We start from the raw sequence: 18,257 nt of genomic DNA on the forward strand, positions 1-18,257 counted from the left end.
TATACGAGTCTGTGACGCTGGCTTTGCAACATCTTGCGTGCCTTTAGGCTCGCCGCGACCAACACTTACCACGCACTGACCACAAAACATGGAGGCGCCGGGGCTTCAACCCGGGACCGTTCACATGCAAAGCGAACGCTCTACCAACTGAGCTACGCCGCCAAGCACAACCATGCTGCGCTCTTCTCCATTCTTTACTACTCTTATGTGCACGGACGCCATGGTTGGTTGGTTTGCAGGGCTGAAGGGAACAGAGTACAAAGGCGCGGACGCGTTCATATACACAAGAGTTCCAAGTAGTTTCGATGCTCTGGTATTACGACTGCAAATTCCGTCCGTTTTTAACGTCTTAAATTGAAGGGGCAGTCACAAGCTGCTCTGTTTTCAAGCCATGTCGACAATCACACAGCACCTGAGGTAACAAGCACATCTGAAGCCCCATTGTGCACTCGACTGTTCATGCCAACTCACTGCCTCGCACTTTACTACTGTGTACCACTCTTGTCGTCCAACTGCAAAAGACTGGGCCACAACAAGTTTCCCGCGTCTCCATTGCACTGCGCAAACTACGAAACGCTCCCCAAACATGGCACTCACCCATGCAGACGACTTTTCCGACTTTACACGACGCTCACGCAACGCTCACGCTAGTGACACCCTTATTTAGAGCTTGACGGTCGCGCCCAAGCGAGTGAGCACATTTCGCCTACGGCTTAGGCCGCCCACCTAGTGTCGCTGCTCGGTGTCTGCAGGCAGCGAGGGGCTGCAAGCTTCCCGTATTCGCGCCTATGTCACCTCTGCTTGCTTGTCAGAGACAGAGTATCGCAAAACATACAACTCACTCCATGAATTGATTGCTACGGCATCTGTCATCAGCAGTCACAACTAGCAACACCAGTAGCAGCCGACTGCACGTAAAGAATTGGAATGTGCAGTGGGATTTTTGTGAATTCGGCGCAAGGCTGATTCTTTCCGACATAGGTTTGAGATCCTATGGAAACACGTGTACTGTTTCTAAATTAAGTGTAGTGGTGGGAGGAGGGTACTTCCTGCGCATTACAGCACGCTTGCCAATTGTGGCTGCTAATCGTTCGCTCGTATCTGCCTTGACACATTGTTCCTGGCTGTGAATTATTCCACTTGCATGGCAGTGTGCGCATGTTGGTGTGTTAAAAATTCTGGAGGCGCTGGGTTATCGATCCCAGTACCTCTCGCATGCTAAGCGAGCGCTCTACCATCTGAGCTACGGCCCCTGCTGACCAACTGCGCTACATACAGCCATATCAATTGCACAGACCCTTGCACTCCAATTATTCCGCAGACAAACACTACTCTCAATGTGTCTGTGAGGGTGTCTTTCAGGTTTCCTGCATTCTGTATCGAATCGTAGTTGGCCAAAATCAAAGTGGCACGCACGACGTCGAAAATAGCGTTCGGCCAACGCTCTGAGGTAGACGAAAGTGTTGTTCACTCTCTAGACTTCACTGAGGTTAGGCCGTTTTACCTAAGGCAGATTTGCACTCGATGACACCTCGACAACAGCCGGTCCTCACATTTACGTCTTGCTCTCCTTACGTCAGTATACGAGTCTGTGACGCTGGCTTTGCAACATCTTGCGTGCCTTTAGGCTCGCCGCGACCAACACTTACCACGCACTGACCACAAAACATGGAGGCGCCGGGGCTTCAACCCGGGGACCGTTCACATGCAAAGCGAACGCTCTACCAACTGAGCTACGCCGCCAAGCACAACCATGCTGCGCTCTTCTCCATTCTTTACTACTCTTATGTGCACGGACGCCATGGTTGGTTGGTTTGCAGGGCTGAAGGGAACAGAGTACAAAGGCGCGGACGCGTTCATATACACAAGAGTTCCAAGTAGTTTCGATGCTCTGGTATTACGACTGCAAATTCCGTCCGTTTTTAACGTCTTAAATTGAAGGGGCAGTCACAAGCTGCTCTGTTTTCAAGCCATGTCGACAATCACACAGCACCTGAGGTAACAAGCACATCTGAAGCCCCATTGTGCACTCGACTGTTCATCGCCAACTCACTGCCTCGCACTTTACTTACTGTGTACCACTCTTGTCGTCCAACTGCAAAAGACTGGGCCACAACAAGTTTCCGCGTCTCCATTGCACTGCGCAAACTACGAAACGCTCCCCCAACATGGCACTCACCCATGCAGACGACTTTTCCGACTTTACACGACGCTCACGCAACGCTCCACCGCTAGTGACACCCTTATTTAGAGCTTGACGTCGCGCCCAAGCGAGTGAGCACATTTCGCCTACGGCTTAGGCCGCGCCACCTAGTGTCGCTGCTCGGTGTCTGCAGGCAGCGAGGGGCTGCAAGCTTCCCGTATTCGCGCCTATGTCACCTCTGCTTGCTTGTCAGAGACAGAGTATCGCAAAACATACAACTCACTCCATGAATTGATTGCTACGGCATCTGTCATCAGCAGTCACAACTAGCAACACCAAGTAGCAGCCGACTGCACGTAAAGAATTGGAATGTGCAGTGGGATTTTTGTGAATTCGGCGCAAGGGCTGATCTTTCCGACATAGGTTTGAGAATCCTATGGGAACACGTGTACTGTTTCTAAATGAAGTGTAGTGGTGGGAGGAGGGTACTTCCTGCGCATTACAGCACGCTTGCCAATTGTGGCTGCTAATCGTTCGCTCGTATCTGCTTGACACATTTTCTGGCTGTGAATTATTCCACTTGCATGGCAGTGTGCGCATGTTGGTGTGTTAAAAATTCTGGAGGCGCTGGGTATCGATCCCAGTACCTCTCGCATGCTAAGCGAGCGCTCTACCATCTGAGCTACGGCCCCTGCTGACCAACTGCGCTACATACAGCCATATCAATTGCACAGACCCTTGCACTCCAATTATTCCGCAGACAAACACTACTCTCAATGTGTCTGTGAGGGTGTCTTTCAGGTTTCCTGCATTCTGTATCGAATCGTAGTTGGCCAAAATCAAAGTGGCACGCACGGACGTCGAATAATAGCGTTCGGCCAACGCTCTGAGGTAGACGAAAGTGTTGTTCACTCTCTAGACTTCACTGAGGTTAGGCCGTTTTACCTAAGGCAGATTTGCACTCGATGACACCTCGACAACAGCCGGTCCTCACATTTACGTCTTGCTCTCCTTACGTCAGTATACGAGTCTGTGACGCTGGCTTTGCAACATCTTGCGTGCCTTTAGGCTCGCCGCGACCAACACTTACCACGCACTGACCACAAAACATGGAGGCGCCGGGGCTTCAACCCGGGACCGTTCACATGCAAAGCGAACGCTCTACCAACTGAGCTACGCCGCCAAGCACAACCATGCTGCGCTCTTCTCCATTCTTTACTACTCTTATGTGCACGGACGCGATGGTTGGTTGGTTTGCCAGGGCTGAAGGGAACAGAGTACAAAGGCGCGGACGGCGTTCATATACACAAGAGTTCCAAGTAGTTTCGATGCTCTGGTATTACGACTGCAAATTCCGTCCGTTTTTAACGTCTTAAATTGAAGGGGCAGTCACAAGCTGCTCTGTTTTCAAGCCATGTCGACAATCACACAGCACCTGAGGTAACAAGCACATCTGAAGCCCCATTGTGCACTCGACTGTTCATGCCAACTCACTGCCTCGCACTTTACTACTGTGTACCACTCTTGTCGTCCAACTGCAAAAGACTGGGCCACAACAAGTTTCCGCGTCTCCATTGCACTGCGCAAACTACGAAACGCTCCCCAAACATGGCACTCACCCATGCAGACGACTTTTCCGACTTTACACGACGCTCACGCAAACGCTCACGCCAGTGACAGCCTTATTTAGAGCTTGACTTCGCGCCCAAGCGAGTGAGCACATTTCGCCTACGGCTTAGGCCGCCCACCTAGTGTGGCTGCTCGGTGTCTGCAGGCAGCGAGGGGCTGCAAGCTTCCCGTATTCGCGCCTATGTCACCTCTGCTTGCTTGTCAGAGACAGAGTATCGCAAAACATACAACTCACTCCATGAATTGATTGCTACGGCATCTGTCATCAGCAGTCACAACTAGCAACACCAGTAGCAGCCGACTGCACGTAAAGAATTGGAATGTGCAGTGGGATTTTTGTGAATTCGGCGCAAGGCTGATCTTTCCGACATAGGTTTGAGAATCCTATGGGAACACGTGTACTGTTTCTAAATTAAGTGTAGTGGTGGGAGGAGGGTACTTCCTGCGCATTACAGCACGCTTGCCAATTGTGGCTGCTAATCGTTCGCTCGTATCTTGCCTTGACACATTTTCTGGCTGTGAATTATTCCACTTGCATGGCAGTGTGCGCATGTTGGTGTGTTAAAAATTCTGGAGGCGCTGGGTATCGATCCCAGTACCTCTCGCATGCTAAGCGAGCGCTCTACCATCTGAGCTACGGCCCCCTGCTGACCAACTGCGCTACATACAGCCATATCAATTGCACAGACCCTTGCACTCCAATTATTCCGCAGACAAACACTACTCTCAATGTGTCTGTGAGGGTGTCTTTCAGGTTTCCTGCATTCTGTATCGAATCGTAGTTGGCCAAAATCAAAGTGGCACGCACGACGTCGAAAATAGCGTTCGGGCCAACGCTCTGAGGTAGACGAAAGTGTTGTTCACTCTCTAGACTTCACTGAGGTTAGGCCGTTTTACCTAAGGCAGATTTGCACTCGATGACACCTCGACAACAGCCGGTCCTCACATTTACGTCTTGCTCTCCTTACGTCAGTATACGAGTCTGTGACGCTGGCTTTGCAACATCTTGCGTGCCTTTAGGCTCGCCGCGACCAACACTTACCACGCACTGACCACAAAACATGGAGGCGCCGGGGCTTCAACCCGGGACCGTTCACATGCAAAGCGAACGCTCTACCAACTGAGCTACGCCGCCAAGCACAACCATGCTGCGCTCTTCTCCATTCTTTACTACTCTTATGTGCACGGACGCGATGGTTGGTTGGTTTGCAGGGCTGAAGGGAACAGAGTACAAAGGCGCGGACGCGTTCATATACACAAGAGTTCCCAAGTAGTTTCGATGCTCTGGTATTACGACTGCAAATTCCGTCCGTTTTTAACGTCTTAAATTGAAGGGGCAGTCACAAGCTGCTCTGTTTTCAAGCCATGTCGACAATCACACAGCACCTGAGGTAACAAGCACATCTGAAGCCCCATTGTGCACTCGACTGTTCATGCCAACTCACTGCCTCGCACTTTACTACTGTGTACCACTCTTGTCGTCCAACTGCAAAAGACTGGGCCACAACAAGTTTCCGCGTCTCCATTGCACTGCGCAAACTACGAAACGCTCCCCAAACATGGCACTCACCCATGCAGACGACTTTTCCGACTTTACACGACGCTCACGCAACGCTCACGCTAGTGACACCCTTATTTAGAGCTTGACGTCGCGCCCCAAGCGAGTGAGCACATTTCGCCTACGGCTTAGGCCGCCCACCTAGTGTCGCTGCTCGGTGTCTGCAGGCAGCGAGGGGCTGCAAGCTTCCCGTATTCGCGCCTATGTCACCTCTGCTTGCTTGTCAGAGACAGAGTATCGCAAAACATACAACTCACTCCATGAATTGATTGCTACGGCATCTGTCATCAGCAGTCACAACTAGCAACACCAGTAGCAGCCGACTGCACGTAAAGAATTGGAATGTGCAGTGGGATTTTTTGTGATTCGGCGCAAGGCTGATCTTTCCGACATAGGTTGAGAATCCTATGGGAACACGTGTACTGTTTCTAAATGAAGTGTAGTGGTGGGAGGAGGGTACTTCCTGCGCATTACAGCACGCTTGCCAATTGTGGCTGCTAATCGTTCGCTCGTATCTGCCTTGACACATTTTCTGGCTGTGAATTATTCCACTTGCATGGCAGTGTGCGCATGTTGGTGTGTTAAAAATTCTGGAGGCGCTGGGTATCGATCCCAGTACCTCTCGCATTGCTAAGCGAGCGCTCTACCATCTGAGCTACGGCCCCTGCTGACCAACTGCGCTACATACAGCCCATATCAATTGCACAGACCCTTGCACTCCAATTATTCCGCAGACAAACACTACTCTCAATGTGTCTGTGAGGGTGTCTTTCAGGTTTCCTGCATTCTGTATCGAATCGTAGTTGGCCAAAATCAAAGTGGCACGCACGGACGGTCGAAAATAGCGTTCGGCCAACGCTCTGAGGTAGACGAAAGTGTTGTTCACGTCTCTAGACTTCACTGAGGTTAGGCCGTTTTACCTAAGGCAGATTTGCACTCGATGACACCTCGACAACAGCCGGTCCTCACATTTACGTCTTGCTCTCCTTACGTCAGTATACGAGTCTGTGACGCTGGCTTTGCAACATCTTGCGTGCCTTTAGGCTCGCCGCGACCAACACTTACCACGCACTGACCCACAAAACATGGAGGCGCCGGGGCTTCAACCCGGGACCGTTCACATGCAAAGCGAACGCTCTACCAACTGAGCTACGCCGCCAAGCACAACCATGCTGCGCTCTTCTCCATTCTTTACTACTCTTATGTGCACGGACGCGATGGTTGGTTGGTTTGCAGGGCTGAAGGGAACAGAGTACAAAGGCGCGGACGCGTTCATATACACAAGAGTTCCAAGTAGTTTCGATGCTCTGGTATTACGACTGCAAATTCCGTCCGTTTTTAACGTCTTAAATTGAAGGGGCAGTCACAAGCTGCTCTGTTTTCAAGCCATGTCGACAATCACACAGCACCTGAGGTAACAAGCACATCTGAAGCCCCATTGTGCACTCGACTGTTCATGCCAACTCACTGCCTCGCACTTTACTACTGTGTACCACTCTTGTCGTCCAACTGCAAAAGACTGGGGCCACAACAAGTTTCCGCGTCTCCATTGCACTGCGCAAACTACGAAACGCTCCCCAAACATGGCACTCACCCATGCAGACGACTTTTCCGACTTTACACGACGCTCACGCAACGCTCACGCCAGTGACAGCCTTATTTAGAGCTTGACTTCGCGCCCAAGCGAGTGAGCACATTTCGCCTACGGCTTAGGCCGCCCACCTAGTGTGGCTGCTCGGTGTCTGCAGGCAGCGAGGGGCTGCAAGCTTCCCGTATTCGCGCCTATGTCACCTCTGCTTGCTTGTCAGAGACAGAGTATCGCAAAACATACAACTCACTCCATGAATTGATTGCTACGGCATCTGTCATCAGCAGTCACAACTAGCAACACCAGTAGCAGCCGACTGCACGTAAAGAATTGGAATGTGCAGTGGGATTTTTGTGAATTCGCGCAAGGCTGATCTTTCCGACATAGGTTTGAGAATCCTATGGAACACGTGTACTGTTTCTAAATGAAGTGTAGTGGTGGGAGGAGGGTACTTCCTGCGCATTACAGCACGCTTGCCAATTGTGGCTGCTAATCGTTCGCTCGTATCTGCCTTGACACATTTTCTGGCTGTGAATTATTCCACTTGCATGGCAGTGTGCGCATGTTGGTGTGTTAAAAATTCTGGAGGCGCTGGGTATCGATCCCAGTACCTCTCGCATGCTAAGCGAGCGCTCTACCATCTGAGCTACGCCCCCCTGCTGACCAACTGCGCTACATACAGCCATATCAATTGCACAGACCCTTGCACTCCAATTATTCCGCAGACAAACACTACTCTCAATGTGTCTGTGAGGGTGTCTTTCAGGTTTCCTGCATTCTGTATCGAATCGTAGTTGGCCAAAATCAAAGTGGCACGCACGACGTCGAAAATAGCGTTCGGCCAACGCTCTGAGGTAGACGAAAGTGTTGTTCACTCTCTAGACTTCACTGAGGTTAGGCCGTTTTACCTAAGGCAGATTTGCACTCGATGACACCTCGACAACAGCCGGTCCTCACATTTACGTCTTGCTCTCCTTACGTCAGTATACGAGTCTGTGACGCTGGCTTTGCAACATCTTCGTGCCTTTAGGCTCGCCGCGACCAACACTTACCACGCACTGACCACAAAAACATGGAGGCGCCGGGGCTTCAACCGCGGGACCGTTCACATGCAAAGCGAACGCTCTAGACCAACTGAGCTACGCCGCCAAGCACAACCATGCTGCGCTCTTCTCCATTCTTTACTACTCTTATGTGCACGACGCGATGGTTGGTTGGTTTGCAGGGCTGAAGGGAACAGAGTACAAAGGCGCGGACGCGTTCATATACACAAGGAGTTCCAAGTAGTTTCGATGCTCTGGTATTACGACTGCAAATTCCGTCCGTTTTTAACGTCTTAAATTGAAGGGGCAGTCACAAGCTGCTCTGTTTTCAAGCCATGTCGACAATCACACAGCACCTGAGGTAACAAGCACATCTGAAGCCCCATTGTGCACTCGACTGTTCATGCCAACTCACTGCCTCGCACTTTACTACTGTGTACCACTCTTGTCGTCCAACTGCAAAAGACTGGGCCACAAACAAGTTTCCTGCGTCCTCCATTGCACTGCGCAAAACTACGAAACGCTCCCCAAACATGGCACTGCACCCATGCAGACGACTTTTCCGACTTTACACGACGCTCACGGCAACGCTCACGCCAGTGGACAGCCTTATTTAGAGCTTGACTTCGCGCCCAAGCGAGTGAGCACATTTCGCCTACGGCTTAGGGCCGCCCACCTAGTGTGGCTGCTCGGTGTCTGCAGGCAGCGAGGGGCTGCAAGCTTCCCGTATTCGCGCCTATGTCACCTCTGCTTGCTTGTCAGAGACAGAGTATCGCAAAACATACAACTCACGTCCATGAATTGATTGCTACGGCATCTGTCATCAGCAGTCACAACTAGCAACACCAGTAGCAGCCGACTGCACGTAAAGAATTGGAATGTGCAGTGGGATTTTTGTGAATTCGGCGCAAGGCTGATCTTTCCGACATAGGTTTGAGAATCCTATGGGAACACGTGTACTGTTTCTAAATGAAGTGTAGTGGTGGGAGGAGGGTACTTCCTGCGCATTACAGCACAGCTTGCCAATTGTGGCTGCTAATCGTTCGCTCGTATCTGCCTTGACACATTTTCTGGCTGTGAATTATTCCACTTGCATGGCAGTGTGCGCATGTTGGTGTGTTAAAAATTCTGGAGGCGCTGGGTATCGATCCCAGTACCTCTCGCATGCTAAGCGAGCGCTCTACCATCTGAGCTACGCCCCCTGCTGACCAACTGCGCTACATACAGCCATATCAATTGCACAGACCCTTGCACTCCAATTATTCCGCAGACAAACACTACTCTCAATGTGTCTGTGAGGGTGTCTTTCAGGTTTCCTGCATTCTGTATCGAATCGTAGTTGGCCAAAATCAAAGTGGCACGCACGACGTCGAAAATAGCGTTCGGCCAACGCTCTGAGGTAGACGAAAGTGTTGTTCACTCTCTAGACTTCACTGAGGTTAGGCCGTTTTACCTAAGGCAGATTTTGCACTCGATGACACCTCGACAAACAGCCGGTCCTCACATTTACGTCTTGCTCTCCTTACGTCAGTATACGAGTCTGTGACGCTGGCTTTGCAACATCTTGCGTGCCTTTAGGCTCGCCGCGACCAACACTTACCACGCACTGACCACAAAACATGGAGGCGCCGGGGGCTTCAACCCGGGACCGTTCACATGCAAAGCGAACGCTCTACCAACTGAGCTACGCCGCCAAGCACAACCATGCTGCGCTCTTCTCCATTCTTTACTACTCTTATGTGCACGGACGCGATGGTTGGTTGGTTTGCAGGGCTGAAGGGAACAGAGTACAAAGCGCGGACGCGTTCATATACACAAGAGTTCCAAGTAGTTTCGATGCTCTGGTATTACGACTGCAAATTCCGTCCGTTTTTAACGTCTTAATTGAAGGGGGCAGTCACAAGCTGCTCTGTTTTCAAGCCATGTCGACAATCACACAGCACCTGAGGTAACAAGCACATCTGAAGCCCCATTGTGCACTCGACTGTTCATTGCCAACTCACTGCCTCGCACTTTACTACTGTGTACCACTCTTGTCGTCCAACTGCAAAAGACTGGGCCACAACAAGTTTCCGCGTCTCCATTGCACTGCGCAAACTACGAAACGCTCCCCAAACATGGCACTCACCCATGCAGACGACTTTTCCGACTTTACACGACGCTCACGCAACGCTCACGCCAGTGACAGCCTTATTTAGAGCTTGACTTCGCGCCCAAGCGAGTGAGCACATTTCGCCTACGGCTTAGGCCGCCCACCTAGTGTGGCTGCTCGGTGTCTGCAGGGCAGCGAGGGGCTGCAAGCTTCCCGTATTCGCGCCTATGTCACCTCTGCTTGCTTGTCAGAGACAGAGTATCGCAAAACATACAACTCACTCCATGAATTGATTGCTACGGCATCTGTCATCAGCAGTCACAACTAGCAACACCAGTAGCAGCCGACTGCACGTAAAGAATTGGAATGTGCAGTGGGATTTTTTGTGAATTCGGCGCAAGGCTGATCTTTCCGACATAGGTTTGAGAATCCTATGGGAACACGTGTACTGTTTCTAAATTAAGTGTAGTGGTGGGAGGAGGGTACTTCCTGCGCATTACAGCACGCTTGCCAATTGTGGCTGCTAATCGTTCGCTCGTATCTGCCTTGACACATTTTCTGGCTGTGAATTATTCCACTTGCATGGCAGTGTGCGCATGTTGGTGTGTTAAAAATTCTGGAGGCGCTGGGTATCGATCCCAGTACCTCTCGCATGCTAAGCGAGCGCTCTACCATCTGAGCTACGGCCCCTGCTGACCAACTGCGCTACATACAGCCATATCAATTGCACAGACCCTTGCACTCCAATTATTCCGCAGACAAACACTACTCTCAATGTGTCTGTGAGGGGTCTTTCAGGTTTCCTGCATTCTGTATCGAATCGTAGTTGGCCAAAATCAAAGTGGCACGCACGACGTCGAAAATAGCGTTCGGCCAACGCTCTGAGGTAGACGAAAGTGTTGTTCACTCTCTAGACTTCACTGAGGTTAGGCCGTTTTACCTAAGGCAGATTTGCACTCGATGACACCTCGACAACAGCCGGTCCTCACATTTACGTCTTGCTCTCCTTACGTCAGTATACGAGTCTGTGACGCTGGCTTTGCAACATCTTGCGTGCCTTTAGGCTCGCCGCGACCAACACTTACCACGCACTGACCACAAAACATGGAGGCGCCGGGGCTTCAACCCGGGACCGTTCACATGCAAAGCGAACGCTCTACCAACTGAGCTACGCCGCCAAGCACAACCATGCTGCGCTCTTCTCCATTCTTTACTACTCTTATGTGCACGGACGCGATGGTTGGTTGGTTTGCAGGGCTGAAGGGAACAGAGTACAAAGGCGCGGACGCGTTCATATACACAAGAGTTCCAAGTAGTTTCGATGCTCTGGTATTACGACTGCAAATTCCGTCCGTTTTTAACGTCTTAAATTGAAGGGGGCAGTCACAAGCTGCTCTGTTTTCAAGCCATGTCGACAATCACACAGCACCTGAGGTAACAAGCACATCTGAAGCCCCATTGTGCACTCGACTGTTCATGCCAACTCACTGCCTCGCACTTTACTACTGTGTACCACTCTTGTCGTCCAACTGCAAAAGACTGGGCCACAACAAGTTTCCGCGTCTCCATTGCACTGCGCAAACTACGAAACGCTCCCCAAACATGGCACTCACCCATGCAGACGACTTTTCCGACTTTACACGACGCTCACGCAAACGCTCACGCCAGTGACAGCCTTATTTAGAGCTTGACTTCGCGCCCAAGCGAGTGAGCACATTTCGCCTACGGCTTAGGCCGCCCACCTAGTGTGGCTGCTCGGTGTCTGCAGGCAGCGAGGGGCTGCAAGCTTCCCGTATTCGCGCCTATGTCACCTCTGCTTGCTTGTCAGAGACAGAGTATCGCAAAACATACAACTCACTCCATGAATTGATTGCTACGGCATCTGTCATCAGCAGTCACAACTAGCAACACCAGTAGCAGCCGACTGCACGTAAAGAATTGAATGTGCAGTGGGATTTTTGTGAATTCGGCGCAAGGCTGATCTTTCCGACATAGGTTTGAGAATCCTATGGAACACGTGTACTGTTTCTAAATTAAGTGTAGTGGTGGGAGGAGGGTACTTCCTGCGCATTACAGCACGCTTGCCAATTGTGGGCTGCTAATCGTTCGCTCGTATCTGCCTTGACACATTTTCTGGGCTGTGAATTATTCCACTTGCATGGCAGTGTGCGCATGTTGGTGTGTTAAAAATTCTGGAGGGCGCTGGGTATCGATCCCAGTACCTCTCGCATGCTAAGCGAGCGCTCTACCATCTGAGCTACGGCCCCTGCTGACCAACTGCGCTACATACAGCCATATCAATTGCACAGACCCTTGCACTCCAATTATTCCGCAGACAAACACTACTCTCAATGTGTCTGTGAGGGTGTCTTTCAGGTTTCCTGCATTCTGTATCGAATCGTAGTTGGCCAAAATCAAAGTGGCACGCACGACGTCGAAAATAGCGTTCGGGCCAACGCTCTGAGGTAGACGAAAGTGTTGTTCACTTCTCTAGACTTCACTGAGGTTAGGGCCGTTTTACCTAAGGCAGATTTGCACTCGATGACACCTCGACAACAGCCGGTCCGTCACATATTACGTCTTGCTCTGCCTTACGTCAGTATACGAGTCTGTGACGCTGGCTTTTGCAACATCTTGCGTGCCTTTAGTGCTCGCCGCGACCAACACTTACCACGCACTGACCACAAAAACATGGAGGCGCCGGGGCTTCAACCCGGGACCGTTTCACATGCAAAGCGAACGCTCTACCAACTGAGCTACGCCGCCAAGCACAACCATGCTGCGCTCTTCTCCATTCTTTACTACTCTTATGTGCACGGACGCGATGGTTGGTTGGTTTGCAGGGCTGAAGGGAACAGAGTACAAAGGCGCGGACGCGTTCATAATACACAATGAGTTCACAAGTAGTTTCGATGCTCTGGTATTACGACTGCAAGATGTCCGTCCGTTTTTTAACGTCTTAAATTGAAGGGGCAGTCACAAGCTGCTCTGTTTTCAAGCCATGTCGACAATCACACAGCACCTGAGGTAACAAGCACATCTGAAGCCCCATTGTGCACTCGACTGTTCATGCCAAACTCACTGCCTCGCACTTTACTACTGTGTACCACTCTTGTCGTCCAACTGCAAAAGACTGGGCCACAACAAGTTTCCGCGTCTCCATTGCACTGCGCAAACTACGAAACGCTCCCCAAACATGGCACTGCCACCCATGCAGGACGACCTTTTCCGACTTTACACGACGCTCACGCAAGACGCTCACGCCAGTGACAGCCTTATTTAGAAGCTTGACTTCGCGCCCAAGCGAGTGAGCACATTTCGGCCTACGGCTTAGGCCGCCCACCTAGTGTGGCCTGCTCGGTGTCTGCAGGCAGCGAGGGGCTGCAAGCTTCCCGTATTCGCGCCTATGTCACCTCTGCTTGCTTGTCAGAGACAGAGTATCGCAAAACATACAACTCACTCCATGAATTGATTGCTACGGCATCTGTCATCAGCAGTCACAACTAGCAACACCAGTAGCAGCCGACTGCACGTAAAGAATTGGAATGTGCAGTGGGATTTTTGTGAATTCGGCGCAAGGGCTGATCTTTCCGACAGTAGGTTTGAGAATCCTATGGGAACACGTGTACTGTTTCTAAATTAAGTGTAGTGGTGGGAGGAGGGTACTTCCTGCGCATTACAGCAACGCTTGCCAATTGTGGCTGCTAATCGTTCGCTCGTATCTGCCTTGACACATTTTCTGGCTGTGAATTATTCCACTTGCATGGCAGTGTGCGCATGTTGGTGTGTTAAAAATTCTGGAGGCGCTGGGTATCGATCCCAGTACCTCTCGCATGCTAAGCGAGCGCTCTACCATCTGAGCTACGGCCCCTGCTGACCAACTGCGCTACATACAGCCATATCAATTGCACAGACCCTTGCACTCCCAATTATTCCGCAGACAAACACTACTCTCAATGTGTCTGTGAGGGTGTCTTTCAGGTTTCCTGCATTCTGTATCGAATCGTAGTTGGCCAAAATCAAAGTGGCAACGCACGACGTCGAAAATAGCGTTCGGGCCAACGCTCTGAGGTAGACGAAAGTGTTGTTCACGCTCCTCTAGACCTACACTGAGGTTAGGCCCGTTTTACCTAAGGCAGATTTGCACTCGATGACACCTCGACAACAGCCGGTCCTCACATTTACGTCTTGCTCTCCTTACGTCAGTATACGAGTCTGTGACGCTGGCTTTGCAACATCTTGCGTGCCTTTAGGGCTCGCCGCGACCAACACTTACCACGCACTGACCACAAAACATGGAGGCGCCGGGGCTTCAACCCGGGACCGTTCACATGCAAAGCGAACGCTCTACCAACGTGAGCTACGCCGCCAAGCACAACCATGCTGCGCTCTTCTCCATTCTTTACTACTCTTATGTGCACGGACGCGATGGTTGGTTGGTTTGCAGGGCTGAAGGGAACAGAGTACAAAGGCGCGGACGCGTTCATATACACAAGAGTTCCAAGTAGTTTCGATGCTCTGGTATTACGACTGCAAATTCCGTCCGTTTTTAACGTCTTAAATTGAAGGGGCAGTCACAAGCTGCTCTGTTTTCAAGCCATGTCGACAATCACACAGCACCTGAGGTAACAAGCACATCTGAAGCCCCCATTGAGCACTCGACTGTTCATGCCAACTCACTGCCTCGCACTTTACTACTGTGTACCACTCTTGTCGTCCAACTGCAAAAGACTGGGCCCACAACAAGTTTCCGCGTCTCCATTGCACTGCCGCAAACTACGAAACGCTCCCCAAACATGGCACTCACCCATGCAGACGACTTTTCCGACTTTACACGACGCTCACGCAACGCTCACGCCAGTGACAGCCCTTATCTAGAGCTTGACTTCGCGCCCAATGCGAGTGAGCACATTTCGCCTACGCTTAGGCCGCCCACCTAGTGTGGCTGCATCGGTGTCTGCAGGCAGCGAGGGGCTGCTAGCTTCCCGTATTCGCGCCTATGTCACCTCTGCTTGCTTGTCAGAGACAGAGTATCGCAAAACATACAACTCAACTCCATGAATTGATTGCTACGCATCTGTCATCAGCAGTCACAACTAGCAACACCCAGTAGCAGCCGACTGCACGTAAAGAATTGGAATGTGCAGTGGGATTTTTGTGAATTCGGCGCAAGGCTGATCTTTCCGACATAGGTTTGAGAATCCTATGGGAACACGTGTACTGTTTCTAAATTAAGTGTAGTGGTGGGAGGAGGGTACTTCCTGGCGCATTACAGCACGCTTGCCAATTGTGGCTGCTAATCGTTCGCTCGTATCTGCCTTGACACATTTTCTGGCTGTGAATTATTCCACTTGCATGGCAGTGTGCGCATGTTGGTGTGTTAAAAATTCTGGAGGCGCTGGGTATCGATCCCAGTACCTCTCGCATGCTAAGCGAGCGCTCTACCATCTGAGCTACGGCCCCTGCTGACCAACTGCGCTACATACAGCCATATCAATTGCACAGACCCTTGCACTCCAATTATTCCGCAGACAAACACTACTGCTCAATGTGTCTGTGAGGGTGTCTTTCAGGTTTCCTGCATTCTGTATCGAATCGTAGTTGGCCAAAATCAAAGTGGCACGCACGACGTCGAAAATAGCGTTCGGCCAACGCTCTGAGGTAGACGAAAGTGTTGTTCACTCTCTAGACTTCACTGAGGTTAGGCCGTTTTACCTAAGGCAGATTTGCACTCGATGACACCTCGACAACAGCCGGTCCTCACATTTACGTCTTGCTCTCCTTACGTCAGTATACGAGTCTGTGACGCTGGCTTTGCAACATCTTGCGTGCCTTTAGGCTCGCCGCGACCAACACTTACCACGCACTGACCACAAAACATGGAGGCGCCGGGGCTTCAACCCGGGACCGTTCACATGCAAAGCGAACGCTCTACCAACTGAGCTACGCCGCCAAGCACAACCATGCTGCGCTCTTCTCCATTCTTTACTACTCTTATGTGCACGGACTGCGATGGTTGGTTGGTTTGCAGGGCTGAAGGGAACAGAGTACAAAGGCGCGGACGCGTTCATATACACAAGAGTTCCAAGTAGTTTCGATGCTCTGGTATTACGACTGCAAATTCCGTCCGTTTTTAACGTCTTAAATTGAAGGGGGCAGTCACAAGCTGCTCTGTTTTCAAGCCATGTCGACAATCACACAGCACCTGAGGTAACAAGCACATCTGAAGCCCCCATTGTGCACTCGACTGTTCATGCCAACTCACTGCCTCGCACTTTACTACTGTGTACCACTCTTGTCGTCCAACTGCAAAAGACTGGGGCCACAACAAGTTTCCGCGTCTCCATTGCACTGCGCAAACTACGAAACGCTCCCCAAACATGGCACTCACCCATGCAGACGACTTTTCCGACTTTACACGACGCTCACGCAAACGCTCACGCCAGTGACAGCCTTATTTAGAGCTTGACTTCGCGCCCAAGCGAGTGAGCACATTTCGCCTACGGCTTAGGCCGCCCACCTAGTGTGGCTGCTCGGTGTCTGCAGGCAGCGAGGGGCTGCAAGCTTCCCGTATTCGCGCCTATGTCACCTCTGCTTGCTTGTCAGAGACAGAGTATCGCAAAACATACAACTCACTCCATGAATTGATTGCTACGGCATCTGTCATCAGCAGTCACAACTAGCAACACCAGTAGCAGCCGACTGCACGTAAAGAATTGGAATGTGCAGTGGGATTTTTGTGAATTCGGCGCAAGGCTGATCTTTCCGACATAGGTTTGAGAATCCTATGGGAACACGTGTACTGTTTCTAAATTAAGTGTAGTGGTGGAGGAGGGTACTTCCTGCGCATTACAGCACGCTTGCCAATTGTGGCTGCTAATCGTTCGCTCGTATCTGCCTTGACACATTTTCTGGCTGTGAATTATTCGCACTTGCATGGCAGTGTGCGCATGTTGGTGTGTTAAAAATTCTGGAGGCGCTGGGTATCGATCCCAGTACCTCTCGCATGCTAAGCGAGCGCTCTACCATCTGAGCTACGGCCCCTGCTGACCAACTGCGCTACATACAGCCATATCAATTGCACAGACCCCTTGCACTCCAATTATTCCGCAGACAAACACTACTCTCAATGTGTCTGTGAGGGTGTCTTTCAGGTTTCCTGCATTCTGTATCGAATCGTAGTTGCCAAAATCAAAGTGGCACGCCACGACCGTCGAAAATAGCGTTCGGCCAACGCTCTGAGGTAGACGAAAGTGTTGTTCACTCTCTAGACTTCACTCGAGGTTAGGCCGTTTTACCTAAGGCAGATTTGCACTCGATGACACCTCGACAACAGCCGGTCCTCACATTTACGTCTTGCTCTCCTTACGTCAGTATACGAGTCTGTGACGCTGGCTTTGCAACATCTTGCGTGCCTTTAGGCTCGCCGCGACCAACACTTACCACGCACTGACCACAAAACATGGAGGGCGCCGGGGCTTCAACCCGGGACCGTTCACATGCAAAGCGAACGCTCTACAACTGAGCTACGCCGCCAAGCACAACCATGCTGCGCTCTTCTCCATTCTTTACTAGCTCTTATGTGCACGGACGCGATGGTTGGTTGGTTTGCAGGGCTGAAGGAACAGAGTACAAAGGCGCGGACGCGTTTCATTATACACAAGAGTTCCAAGTAGTTTCGATGCTCTGGTATTACGACTGCAAATTCCGTCCGTTTTTAACGTCTTAAATTGAAGGGGCAGTCACAAGCTGCTCTGTTTTCAAGCCATGTCGACAATCACACAGCACCTGAGGTAACAAGCACATCTGAAGCCCCATTGTGCACTCGACTGTTCATGCCCAACTCACTGCCTCGCACTTTACTACTGTGTACCACTCTTGTCGTCCAACTGCAAAAGACTGGGCCACAACAAGTTTCCGCGTCTCCATTGCACTGCGCAAACTACGAAACGCTCCCCAAACATGGCACTCACCCATGCAGACGACTTTTCCGACTTTACACGACGCTCACGCAACGCTCACGCTAGTGACACCCTTATTTAGAGCTTGACGTCGCGCCCAAGCGAGTGGGGGGAGCACATTTCGCCTACGGCTTAGGCCGCCCACCTAGTGTGGCCTGCTCGGTGTCTGCAGGCAGCGAGGGGCTGCAAGCTTCCCCGTATTCGCGCCTATGTCACCTCTGCTTGCTTGTCAGAGACAGAGTA

At 51.2% G+C, this 18,257-nt stretch overlaps 19 non-coding genes across 19 annotated transcripts; all 19 read right to left on the reverse strand.

Moving 5' to 3' along the window:
* Positions 1-89: 89 nt before the first annotated feature.
* On the reverse strand, positions 90-162 carry Trnaa-ugc (transfer RNA alanine (anticodon UGC)). Its single transcript has one exon. It is a non-coding gene; the product is annotated as a tRNA-Ala (tRNA).
* A 1,507-nt stretch (positions 163-1,669) lies between these two features.
* On the reverse strand, positions 1,670-1,743 carry Trnaa-ugc (transfer RNA alanine (anticodon UGC)). Its single transcript has one exon. It is a non-coding gene; the product is annotated as a tRNA-Ala (tRNA).
* A 1,019-nt stretch (positions 1,744-2,762) lies between these two features.
* On the reverse strand, positions 2,763-2,835 carry Trnaa-agc (transfer RNA alanine (anticodon AGC)). Its single transcript has one exon. It is a non-coding gene; the product is annotated as a tRNA-Ala (tRNA).
* Positions 2,836-3,253: 418 nt separating this feature from the next.
* Trnaa-ugc (transfer RNA alanine (anticodon UGC)) lies at positions 3,254-3,326 on the reverse strand. Its single transcript has one exon. It is a non-coding gene; the product is annotated as a tRNA-Ala (tRNA).
* Positions 3,327-4,343: 1,017 nt separating this feature from the next.
* Positions 4,344-4,417, reverse strand: Trnaa-agc (transfer RNA alanine (anticodon AGC)). The gene has a single exon. It is a non-coding gene; the product is annotated as a tRNA-Ala (tRNA).
* A 417-nt stretch (positions 4,418-4,834) lies between these two features.
* Positions 4,835-4,907, reverse strand: Trnaa-ugc (transfer RNA alanine (anticodon UGC)). The gene has a single exon. It is a non-coding gene; the product is annotated as a tRNA-Ala (tRNA).
* Positions 4,908-6,416: 1,509 nt separating this feature from the next.
* On the reverse strand, positions 6,417-6,489 carry Trnaa-ugc (transfer RNA alanine (anticodon UGC)). Its single transcript has one exon. It is a non-coding gene; the product is annotated as a tRNA-Ala (tRNA).
* Positions 6,490-7,501: 1,012 nt separating this feature from the next.
* Positions 7,502-7,574, reverse strand: Trnaa-agc (transfer RNA alanine (anticodon AGC)). The gene has a single exon. It is a non-coding gene; the product is annotated as a tRNA-Ala (tRNA).
* Positions 7,575-7,991: 417 nt separating this feature from the next.
* On the reverse strand, positions 7,992-8,067 carry Trnaa-ugc (transfer RNA alanine (anticodon UGC)). Its single transcript has one exon. It is a non-coding gene; the product is annotated as a tRNA-Ala (tRNA).
* Positions 8,068-9,090: 1,023 nt separating this feature from the next.
* Trnaa-agc (transfer RNA alanine (anticodon AGC)) lies at positions 9,091-9,163 on the reverse strand. The gene has a single exon. It is a non-coding gene; the product is annotated as a tRNA-Ala (tRNA).
* A 418-nt stretch (positions 9,164-9,581) lies between these two features.
* On the reverse strand, positions 9,582-9,655 carry Trnaa-ugc (transfer RNA alanine (anticodon UGC)). The gene has a single exon. It is a non-coding gene; the product is annotated as a tRNA-Ala (tRNA).
* Positions 9,656-10,670: 1,015 nt separating this feature from the next.
* On the reverse strand, positions 10,671-10,743 carry Trnaa-agc (transfer RNA alanine (anticodon AGC)). The gene has a single exon. It is a non-coding gene; the product is annotated as a tRNA-Ala (tRNA).
* Positions 10,744-11,158: 415 nt separating this feature from the next.
* Positions 11,159-11,231, reverse strand: Trnaa-ugc (transfer RNA alanine (anticodon UGC)). Its single transcript has one exon. It is a non-coding gene; the product is annotated as a tRNA-Ala (tRNA).
* Positions 11,232-12,745: 1,514 nt separating this feature from the next.
* Positions 12,746-12,819, reverse strand: Trnaa-ugc (transfer RNA alanine (anticodon UGC)). Its single transcript has one exon. It is a non-coding gene; the product is annotated as a tRNA-Ala (tRNA).
* A 1,032-nt stretch (positions 12,820-13,851) lies between these two features.
* On the reverse strand, positions 13,852-13,924 carry Trnaa-agc (transfer RNA alanine (anticodon AGC)). Its single transcript has one exon. It is a non-coding gene; the product is annotated as a tRNA-Ala (tRNA).
* Positions 13,925-14,349: 425 nt separating this feature from the next.
* Positions 14,350-14,423, reverse strand: Trnaa-ugc (transfer RNA alanine (anticodon UGC)). Its single transcript has one exon. It is a non-coding gene; the product is annotated as a tRNA-Ala (tRNA).
* Positions 14,424-15,443: 1,020 nt separating this feature from the next.
* On the reverse strand, positions 15,444-15,516 carry Trnaa-agc (transfer RNA alanine (anticodon AGC)). The gene has a single exon. It is a non-coding gene; the product is annotated as a tRNA-Ala (tRNA).
* A 417-nt stretch (positions 15,517-15,933) lies between these two features.
* On the reverse strand, positions 15,934-16,006 carry Trnaa-ugc (transfer RNA alanine (anticodon UGC)). Its single transcript has one exon. It is a non-coding gene; the product is annotated as a tRNA-Ala (tRNA).
* Positions 16,007-17,024: 1,018 nt separating this feature from the next.
* Positions 17,025-17,097, reverse strand: Trnaa-agc (transfer RNA alanine (anticodon AGC)). The gene has a single exon. It is a non-coding gene; the product is annotated as a tRNA-Ala (tRNA).
* Between the last annotated feature and the right edge of the window lie 1,160 nt (positions 17,098-18,257).

This window comes from Schistocerca serialis, unplaced genomic scaffold, assembly GCF_023864345.2.
Source record: "Schistocerca serialis cubense isolate TAMUIC-IGC-003099 unplaced genomic scaffold, iqSchSeri2.2 HiC_scaffold_1426, whole genome shotgun sequence".
In the NCBI taxonomy this organism is placed as follows: Eukaryota; Metazoa; Arthropoda; class Insecta; order Orthoptera; family Acrididae; genus Schistocerca; species Schistocerca serialis.